Genomic DNA, 11,043 nt, shown 5'->3' with positions numbered 1-11,043 from the left:
GTGCCTCGTGCAAAATCAACTTCCTGATCTCCGAGTCATTGGGCACATAAACACGGTCCTCAAACCATAAGGTATCGTGCTCATCCTCACAAAATCCCTTAGCTTTTCCTTTGCTAAGTTTCTCCTTTATAGCAGCAATCTCTTTGTCAGATTTCTGAGCTTCTCTGATCTTATCCATCAATGTTGACTGAATCTCCAATGCTGCTACATAGCCTCTCGGAACTATTTCCAAACATAGCTCATGAAGGATTTCTGCTAACTCCTTGGGTATTTTCCCTGTCATTAGGGTATTGACATGGCTCTTACGGCTCAATGCATCAGCTACTACATTAGCTTTTCCGGGATGGTAATGCAATCTCATGTCATAATCCTTGATGAGCTCCAACCATCTCCTCTGTCTGAGGTTCAACTCCTTCTGCATGAAAATGTACTTCAAACTCTTGTGATCCGTGTACACCTCACAATGATTTCCAATGAGGAAATGTCTCCATGTCTTCAATGCATGCACTACGGCTGCTAACTCCAAATCATGCGTGGCATAATTCAACTCATGAGGCTTCAGTTGCCGTGAAGCATACGAAACAACTCTTCCTTCCTGCATAAGCACTGCTCCAAGTCCTCGACGTGAAGCGTCGCAGTACACCTCATAATCCTTGGTCTTATCTGGCAAAATCAATACTGGTGAGGTAACCAAACGTTTCTTCAACTACTGGAAACTAGCCTCACACTCCTCAGTCCATTTGAACTTAGTATCCTTCTTCAACAACTCCGTCATAGGCTTTGCAATCTTTGAAAAGTTCTCAATGAATCTCCGGTAGTATCCTGTGAGTCCAAGAAAACTCCGGATCTCTCCAACTGTTGTTGGTGCTTCCCATTCGGTTACGGTCTCAACCTTTGTGGGGTCAACTGCTATACCTTCTTCGGATATAACGTGTCCGAGGAATCCAACTTCCTTCAACCAAAACTCACATTTGCTGAATTTGGCGTATAACTGATGTTCCCTTAGTTTCTCCAAAACCAAACGCAAATGTTCCTTATGCTCCTCTTCATTCTTTGAATAAACCAGAATGTCATCAATGAACACTACGACGAACTTATCCAAAAACTCCATAAACACTTTGTTCATCAGGTTCATAAAATAGGCAGGTGCGTTAGTCAATCCAAATGACATAACGGTATACTCATACAGTCCATATCTGGTGGTGAATGCTGTCTTAGGTATGTCCTACTCCAGAATCTTCAATTGGTGGTACCCTGATCGCAAATCGATCTTGGAAAACACTTCAGCTCCTTGCAACCGATCAAATAGATCATTGATCATTGGCAGTGGGTACTTATTCTTGATGGTTACTTCATTCAATCCCCGATAATCTACAACCATCCTTAATGATCCATCCTTCTTTTCCACTAGAAGTACGGGTGATCCCCAAGGCGAAGAACTTGGGCGAATGTAACCTTTATCCAATAATTCCTTAATCTGATTCTTAATTTCCACCAAATCCTTTGCTGGCATCCGGTACGGTCGCTTCGATATTGGGCCTGTACCTGGTAATAACTCAATCAAAAACTCAATGTCTCTATCCGGTGGTATGCTTGGTAATTCCTCAGGAAATACATCAGGAAAATCCTTTACCACCGGTACTTCTTCTTGCACAACTCCTGTTAGGCAGTTTACTTGTGTCCAGTTTGGTACATGCCGGGATACATACTTGATCCTTCTCCCTTCGGGTGTGGTAAGCAAAATTGTATTACTATCACACTCAATATTCCCGTCATACTTTGATAACCAATCCATGCCTAATATCACATCCAATCCTTGAGATTCCAGAATAATTAAATCCGTTGGGAAAACATGCCTTCCTATACTTAATGGCACTTGGAAACATCCTTGTCTGGCCATGTACTCTGCTCCTGGCGAGCTTACTAGCATAGGTGTTTTAAGAATCCTAGTGGGCAGGCTATACTTTTCCACAAATCCCCTTGATATGTATGAATGCGATGCACCAGTGTCAAAAAGAACAAGTGCGGTAAATGACTTAACCAAAAACTTACCGATTACTGCATCGGGTTGATATTCAACCTCCTCCACATTAACGTGGTTCACCTGTCCCCTATTGAAAGGGTTCGGCTTCTTCCCAGAGCTTCCATTGCCATTTCCATTCTGGCCTTCAGGACATTCATTTGCATAATGCCCTGACTTCGAACACTTATAGCAAGTGACGTGGCTCAGGTCCTTCTTGGCTGGGGTGGATGGGGTGGTCCGGTTCTGGCCGTTGCTTCCTCCATTCCCATTACCATTCTTGTGTCCATTATGGTTGTGCGGGCTACCTCCTCCACGGGTATGCTGAAACTGAAATCCCGGTTTAGGGGTAAAACGGGGCTTCTACTGGGCTCCAGAGTTATACTTCCCCTGTCCATACTTCCTCTTACGGTTCTCAATCTGCTGTTGCTTTCCTTCAATCATGATGGCACGATCTACCAACTCCTGGTAGTTGTTGAAACTCGCTACCATCAACTGCATGCTTAGTTCATCATTCAGTCCTTCCAGAAACTTCTCCTGCTTAGCTGCATCCGTAGCAACGTCATCTGGGGCATAACGTGCTAACTTGCTGAAATCGTAAACGTACTGGCCAACTGTCCTTCCTCCTTGGCGTAAGTTGCAAAACTCACGCTTCTTCATGGCCATAGCTCCTGCTGAAACATGGGCAGTGCGGAAAGCTTGCTGAAACTGATCCCATGTGACAGTGTCAACTGGGTAAGTGGCTGTGAAATTCTCCCACCATGCTGCCGCGGGTCCATCAAGCTTATGTGCGGCAAACTTCACTTTCTCACCATTCGTGCATCCTGCAGTGGTCAACTCCCTTCCTATCTTGCGGAGCCAATCGTCTGCTACTATCGGCTCGGTGCTACTAGAAAACACCGGCGGATTCAGCCTAAGAAAACGGGCTAAGTGGTCAACAGGTGGTGGTGGTGGTGGGTTGTTGTTGTTGTTCTGTTGGTTCTGGACTAACATCTGCATCAATTGATTTTGCTGCTGGATCAACTGAGTGAGCTCCGGTGGAAATCCATTGTCATGTCTCGGAGGCATCTGAGGGTTTAGAAAAGACGAGAATTAAGAATAGAGTGAGGTCTAAAGGGAAAACACTACCCATATGCACATGAGGCAAAAACACACAATTCACTTCAATCAATCAAACAAGGGCTTACAAACGATCTAAAGCTATCGCAAAAGTGCTTGACTATAATGTTTACATGGGGGAATACTACTACTATTTGGTGGTCATCTAGAAATTTGAACCGGTGGAAGACTCCATGATATCTGCTCCAGCTTCGTCTTCAAAGTCAGGTTCACTTGGATCCGAATTGGTGTCGTCGATGATGATGTAGTTGTCCGGACATGCGACGTACTTGTCTTCTTCCTTGGATGCTAACTTCATCTTGAGTTCTTCAATCTCCTGCTTAAGATCGCCATTGTGCCTTGCTAGAGCTACGATCTCGTCCATGTAGTCCTTGCGTATAGACTTCAGTTCCCCTTCTAGCTCGATGATCCTTGCCTTCGCATTCTTCAACTCTATCATATCATTGCACATCTAGTTCTCGTGGCGTCGAATGTGCTGGTTTAACTCCTGGATGAATGATGCAATGGATCTATCCTTCTTGGTGCTGACTAACTCCCATTGTTCATCTCGGCGTCCGCAAATCTGGTAGATAGTGTCCTTGAGGTCTTCTTGATAAACTTCTCCAATGCGTCCTATGGTGATATGAGCTGCCATGCTCCTTCCCAGACTCCAGGTTGGTGCATTGAAAACACTATCTATAGGCTTCGTTATTGGCGCGAATGTCCTTCCCGGAACGTGAGCTTGAATCTTCCAGCGCTCCTCTTCAGGCAGAGTGGCGTTGAAGGTTCCCGTGAAGCTTGGTAATCCAATGTTCAGGTACTTGGTGACTTCCTTCAGGTGAAATCCAAATGGTGTGCCTTCATCCGGTTGAGCGTACTTAATCTTCGCGTGCGTCATCCTAAAAGAGTAGAAAAGATGAGGAGTTAGAAAATGAGAAGAGAATGGTGTTCTATGGCTTTAACTTAGTGGTCGTGTCCTACAGTCAGCGTGTGCTCTGATACCATCTCTGTAGCGACCCGACCCGAATGGATCAAGTGCTCTGTGCTCAGGTGTCATCCCTGGATCAGTAATGCTGACACCACACAGTACATCGAAGGATTTATAGCAGAGTGGCAATCACACACTTATTACAACGTTGTTTCAAAGAGAACTTATTACAATAAATATGGCTTAAGACCATCTAGTGTCGATAACAGCGGAAGACTTGGAAGATAAATGGGTCCATCAACTCCAACGGCATCACTGAGTATAGAACCACGACCTAAGAGCATCTTACTCGTCGTCTGAAAAGTCTACAACATGAGAAGTTGCAGCCCGAAAACGGGTCAGCACATGGAATATGCTGGCAATGTAACACATAGAGAGTAATGGAATGAAACAGCTATACTATATGCATATATGGTTGGTGGAAAGCTCTATGGTTACAGTTTTGCGAAAAGCCAGTTTTTCCCTACTGCAAAGGAATAAATTTATTTAACTATCATGGTGGTTGTGAAACATCGAGAATGGTTGACAGCATTCCGATCCCAATTAAGTGAACAATTAAAACCCAACAACATTAATTAGAAGTAACATGTTGAGATTCACATGATATTCAAGTACTAGATACTCAAGATGTCCATGACCGGGGACACGGCTAATCATGATTAGTTTGTACACTCTGCAGAGGTTTGCGCACTATTCCCCACAAGACTCGATCGCCTCCGTTTGGTTTCCCACACTAAAGGGTGTTTGAGAAGACGGATGACCGAGACATAGTCTTTCAGAAGCGCTAGCACCTTACGATCGGGTAGACCGGTACACCTACATCCCCTACATCTGCTAGTCCACCACTGTAAGAGTTCGCACAACTTAGTCAACTATGCCAGAGCCCATAATGGCTTGTGGCTGCACACGAAAGTTTCTAGCATGAAAGATCTTATGATCCCTTTGAGCCTGGGTGGCGGTCCAAAAAAAACAGGCAAGTCCTGATAGACATGAGGTGCCTCAATCCACCCAGATGTGTATTTAAGTTGCCACCTTAGATAAACCATTAATTAACAATACTCACATCTGTCATGGATATCACTCACCCAATCCACGTCTACTAGCATAGCTTGGCATAAAAGCAAACGTAGAAGTAACTCCCAAAGGTTTCATAATAATACAGGTGATAGGTACTACCTCATCTACTTCCCATCCCACAATTTAATTAGATCCTAATCTTGCAATGTGTGAGGATTGATCTAATGCAATAAAACATGGGTTGTAGAAAAAGGTATGATCAAAGTGTTACTTGCCTTGCTGATGATCCGCGAGTCCTAGGGTTTCGAAGTAACAGGCGGTGCAATCCGGGTGATCTATCGCAGACAAACAACAAGCACACAATAAGTACTCATCTAATGCACAGGTAAAACTCGAAAAAGAGATCGAACCAGAAAGTTCAACTTAAGAACTCCGGTTGCAAAGAAAGAACGAACCGAACAAAGAAACGGAAAACAAACGGCGGAAGAAAACAACTCGGTTCTAGCAAGTTGAAACTAGGTCAAATTTTACCGGGGAAAAAACTTGTTTAAGTTGATTAGACGGAACGGCGGTTTCGAAATGAAACTCCAGGCGCTTGAATCGCCTAATTCCGATAAACGAGCGAGAAGATAAACTAGAATGAAGATCAGATCTGAGATCGCGATCGCGGAATAAATCCGACGAGAAGAAAAAGAAGAACGGTTATACGAACGGACGTTCGTTAACCTAGAAGAATTCGTTGATCACGTTCGTTAGGACGAACGGTCCGGCCAACGGTCCAAAGGCAACTAAGTCGGAAAAGAAAACGAATCCGATCTAGGGTTTCGGAGAAAAAAAACCGAAACGAAAAACCGATCTAGAAAACAAATCAGAAGAGAAGAAAAGAATCAGAACGATTAGAAGAAAACGATCCGAGGAAAAGAGACGCGGGGCAACCTCCGGCGAGGTCTCCGACGAGGGGCTCCGGTGGCGTGGCGTAGGGCGGCGGCGTGGGCAAGGTGCGGCGGCGGTGTAGGGCGCGGGGTGGGGTGCGGTGGAGGGCTTGGGGTTTGATTTAATGGGTTTAGAGGGGGGGTGTTGGGGTATTTATATTGGGGAGGGGTGAGGAGACTTGGGGTAGGGGACAAGAAATAGAGTAGGAAAAGGAAAACGAAACAGAGGAAAGGGGGCTAAGAATCCTACTAGGATTCGGCCTAGAAGGATTCCTCCTGGGAATCGGTAGTGGAGGCGGCGGCTGGCGCCTGCCTAGCGCTGGCGCGCGCAATGGGGAGGCTGGGGCCTGGCCGGCTGGCTGGGCCTTGGCCCAGTTGGCCTGCTGGAGTTCCTTTTTTTTAAACGGTTCTGCGCGCAGAAAAACACAGAAAAGAAAATCTAAACGGGCTCCAAAATTTCTAAAGTAAATTTTCCCCGACTCCTAAAAATGAGCCGAACAAAATGAACTTTACTCCGGACCTAGAATGCAATTTTTGAAAACGCGCATTTTTCCCTATCCAAATAAAATGCAAACAAAACTCCGGCAAAACCAAAATTGATCCATTTATTAATTCTTCTTTTTTTCCTAAAGTTGGGAAAGTCATATTATTCCCTCTCTCATTTTTGATATAGGAAAATAATTGAAGATGAAATAAATAAATCAAATGATCCTCTTTTCAAATTCGAGAAAACTCTCAAATATGAAAATAACGAAATCCCCAACTCTCTCCGAAGGTCCTTGAGTTGCGTGAAATTTCTAGGATCAACCAAAATGCAAGCAAATATGATATGCATGATGATCTAGTGTATAACATTTCAAATTGCAAATTTGGGATGTTGCATCACCCAATTTATCGGCATATCGGCCGATTTATCGCCATATCGGTTGATTTATCGGCCGATTTAACTTATCGGCCAGACAACGGTAAGCGATAAATCAGCCGATTTATCGGAACATCGGAAGATATCTTGAACAGTGGCACAAACACTAATTAAAACATAAAACCATATCTAAACATATGATAGATGAATTATTTATTACTAAATAGGAGCAAAAAGCAAAGAACAAAAATGAAGTTGGGTTGCCTCCCAACAAGCGCTATCGTTTAACGCCCCTAGTAAGGCATGATGATTTCAATGATGCTCACATAAAATATAAGAATTGAAACATAAAGAGAGCATCATGAAGAATATGACTAGCACATTTAAGTCTAACCCACTTCCTATGCATAGTGATTTTGTGAGCAAACAACTTATGGGAACCATAATCAACTAGCATAGGAAGGCAAAGCAAGCATAACTTCAAAACTTTAAGCACATAGAGAGGAAACTTGGTATTATTGCAATTCCTACAAGCATATATTCCTTCATCATAATAATTTTCAGTAGCATCATGAATGAATTCAACAATATAACCATCACATAAAGCATTATTTTCATGATCTACAAGCATAGAACTTTTATTACTCTCCACATAAGCAAAAATCTTCTTATTCGGAATAGTGGGAGTATCATAAGAAACTCGAATACTATAAATTGTTTCCACATTAAAAGAGTAATGTTCAGAAAAGGGTAATCATAATCGTGATAAGTTTTATAAATATAATCATCACTACTTTTTATAGCATAAGTGTCATCATAAGTAGCAACTTTGTTCTCACCATAATCAATTGAAACTTCTTCCAAGATAGTGGAATCATTACTAAATAAATCATGACCTCTACAAATCCACTTTCATAATTCTCAAAATAAGATTCAAGACCCTCCAAAAAAGTGGGATCATTACTTCCTAAAGTCGACACTCTTCCAAGCCCACTTTCATCAATATAACCATCATAAATAGGAGGCATGCTATCATCATAATAAATTTGCATATCAAAACTTGGGAGGTTAAATATATCATTTTCATGAAACATAGCATCCCCAAGCTTGGGACAAACATTAATTGCAGCAAATAAATTCTCAAACATGTCAATCTCATCAGACATAGCATCCCCAAGCTTGGGCCTATTCATATCATAAGCATAATCACTCTCATCATTAATAGTATGGATAGCACCAATAGTATAGCAATTATCATCATCACAATGAGTAATAGGAGCAACATCATTTGGGAGGGATACCTTTTTACCTTTGCTTCTTCGTCTTTTCTTTTTATTCTTCACATTATGTGGGGGTTTAATCCTATTTTTGGAGCTCCTTATTAATGAGATTGGTTGAATAGAAGGCTCCTCCTCATTACCTGATTCATCATAAGAAATAATAGGAGGATATTGGGAAGTCTCTTCCCTTTCATTAGTATTCTCTTCATCTTCTATTTGTTTTCTTGTCTTTATGTAATTGGCAATATAAGGATTTTCAATGCAATTAACCGCACAATACATATAAATTTCCTCTAGATCAAAATCAAGAACTGTCTCAAGGGCAAATTCTGGAATATTCTTAGTTATACGTTTCATTTCTTCATAACCCATAAGCAAACTAACTTCATTATGATTCACAAGGGAAATCAAGTCATCACAATTTTTGGACACGATTCGATCATGAAACAATTTTCATTGGATATTTAAACGACCATGTTCATTGCAAAGTTCACAAGGATGGCTAAGAAAATTTAAATTTTCAGCACAAACATCTAGCCTTTCTTGCAACAATTTAGTTTCTAAATCCTTATGCCTCTTGCAAAATCTATCTTCCCTATTTGCTGTGTACTTGCAAACTCTATGCACTCCACAAAAATTGACATGCTTATAAGAGACATTTTCATCATGACTAGTGCAATCATCATTAGTACTATGGATATTCAAAGAGTTTGTACTAAAAACATTGCAATCATGCTCATCATTCAAAGATTTAGTGCCAAACATTTTAATGCATTCTTCTTCTAGCATTTTGGAACAATTATCGGAATCCTTATTCTCACGAAAGACATTAAAAAGACGAAGCATATGAGGTATCCTTAATTCCATTTTTTTGTAGTTTTCTTTTATAGACTAAAGTAGTGATAAAACAAGAAACAAAAAGGTTTGATTGTAAGATCTAAATATATACCTTCAAGCGCTAACCTCCCCGGCAACGGCGCCAGAAAAGAGCTTGATGTCTACTACACAACCTTCTTCTTGTAGACGTTGTTGGGCCTCCAAGTGCAGAGGTTTGTAGGATGGTAGCAAATTTCCCTCAAGTGGATGACATAAGGTTTATCAATCCGTGGGAGGCATAGGATGAAGATGGTCTCTCTCAAACAACCCTGCAACCAAATAGCAAAGAGTCTCTTGTGTCCCCAACACACCCAGTACAATGGTAAATTGTGTAGGTGCACTAGTTCAGCGAAGAGATGGTGATACAAGTGCAATATGGATGGTAGATAAAGGTTTTTGTAATTTGAAAATATAAAAACAGCAAGGTAACTAATGATAAAAGTGAGCGAAAACGGTATTGCAATGCTTCGAAACAAGGCCTAGGGTTCGTACTTTCACTAGTGCGAGCTCTCTCAACAATAATAACATAATTGGATCATATAACAATCCCTCAACATGCAACAAAGAGTCACTCCAAAGTCACTAATAGCGGAGAACAAACGAAGAGATTATTGTAGGGTACGAAACCACCTCAAAGTTATTCTTTCTGATCGATCTATTCAAGACTCCGTAGAAAAATAACACGAAGCTATTCTTTCCGTTCAATCTATCCTGGAGTTCATACTAGAATAACACCTTAAGACACAAATCAACCAAAACCCTAATGTCACCTAGATACTTGATAACCCACAAGTATAGGGGATCGCAACAGTTTTCGAGGGTAGAGTATTCAACCCAAATTTATTGATTCGACACAAGGGGGGCCAAAGAATATCCTCAAGTATTAACAATTGAGTTGTCAATTCAACCACACCTGAAAGACTTAATATCTGCAGCAAAGTATTTAGTAGCAAAGTATTATGGAAATAACAATAAAAGTGGCAAAAGTAATAGTGTTGGTTTTGTAGTGATTGTAACAGTAGCAACGGAAAAGTAATTAAGCAAAGAACAATATGTGAAAAGCTCGTAGGCAATGGATGAGTGATGGATAATTATGTCGGATGCGATTTCTCATGCAACAGTTATAACATAGGGTGACACAGAACTAGCTCCAGTTCATCAATATAATGTAGGCATGTATTCCGAATATAGTCATACGTGCTTATGGAAAAGAACTTGCATTGGTATGTTACTTGCCCGAGATTTGATCGTCGGTATCCTCATACCTAGTTCAATCTCGTTACTAGCAAGTCTCTTTACACGTTCCGTAATGCATCATCCCGCAACTAACTCCTTAGTCACAATGCTTGAAAGGCTTATAGTGATGTGCATTACCGAGAGGGCCTAGGGATACCTCTCCGATACACAGAGTGACAAATCCTAATCTTGATCTATGCCAACTCAACAAACACCATCGGAGACACCTATAGAGCATCTTTATAACCACCCAATTATGTTGTGATGTTTGATAGCACACAAGGTGTTCCTCCGGTATTCAGGAGTTGCATAATCTCATAGTCTGAGGAACATGTATAAGTCATGAAGAAAGCAGTACCAATGAAACTGTAAGGATCATCGTTCTAAGCTAACGGATGGGTCAAGTCAATCACATCATTCTCTAATGATGTGATCCCGCTTATCAAATGACAACTCTTTGTCCATGGCTAGGAAACTTAACCATCTTTGATTAACGAGCTAGTCAAGTAGAGGCATACTAGTGACACTATGTTTGTCTATGTATTCACACATGTTCTAAGTTTCCGGTTAATACAATTCTAGCACGAATAATAAACATTTATCATGATACAAGGAAATATAAATAACAACTTTATTATTGCCTCTAGGGCATATTTCCTTCAGTCTTCCACTTGCACCAGAGTCAATAATCTAGTTCACATCGTCATGTGATTTAACACCAATAGTTCACATCT

Source organism: Triticum urartu, chromosome 7 (genome assembly GCF_003073215.2).
Source record: "Triticum urartu cultivar G1812 chromosome 7, Tu2.1, whole genome shotgun sequence".
Taxonomy (NCBI): domain Eukaryota; kingdom Viridiplantae; phylum Streptophyta; class Magnoliopsida; order Poales; family Poaceae; genus Triticum; species Triticum urartu.
The sequence above is the reverse complement of the archived record's forward strand: the minus strand, read 5'-3'. Positions refer to the sequence as shown.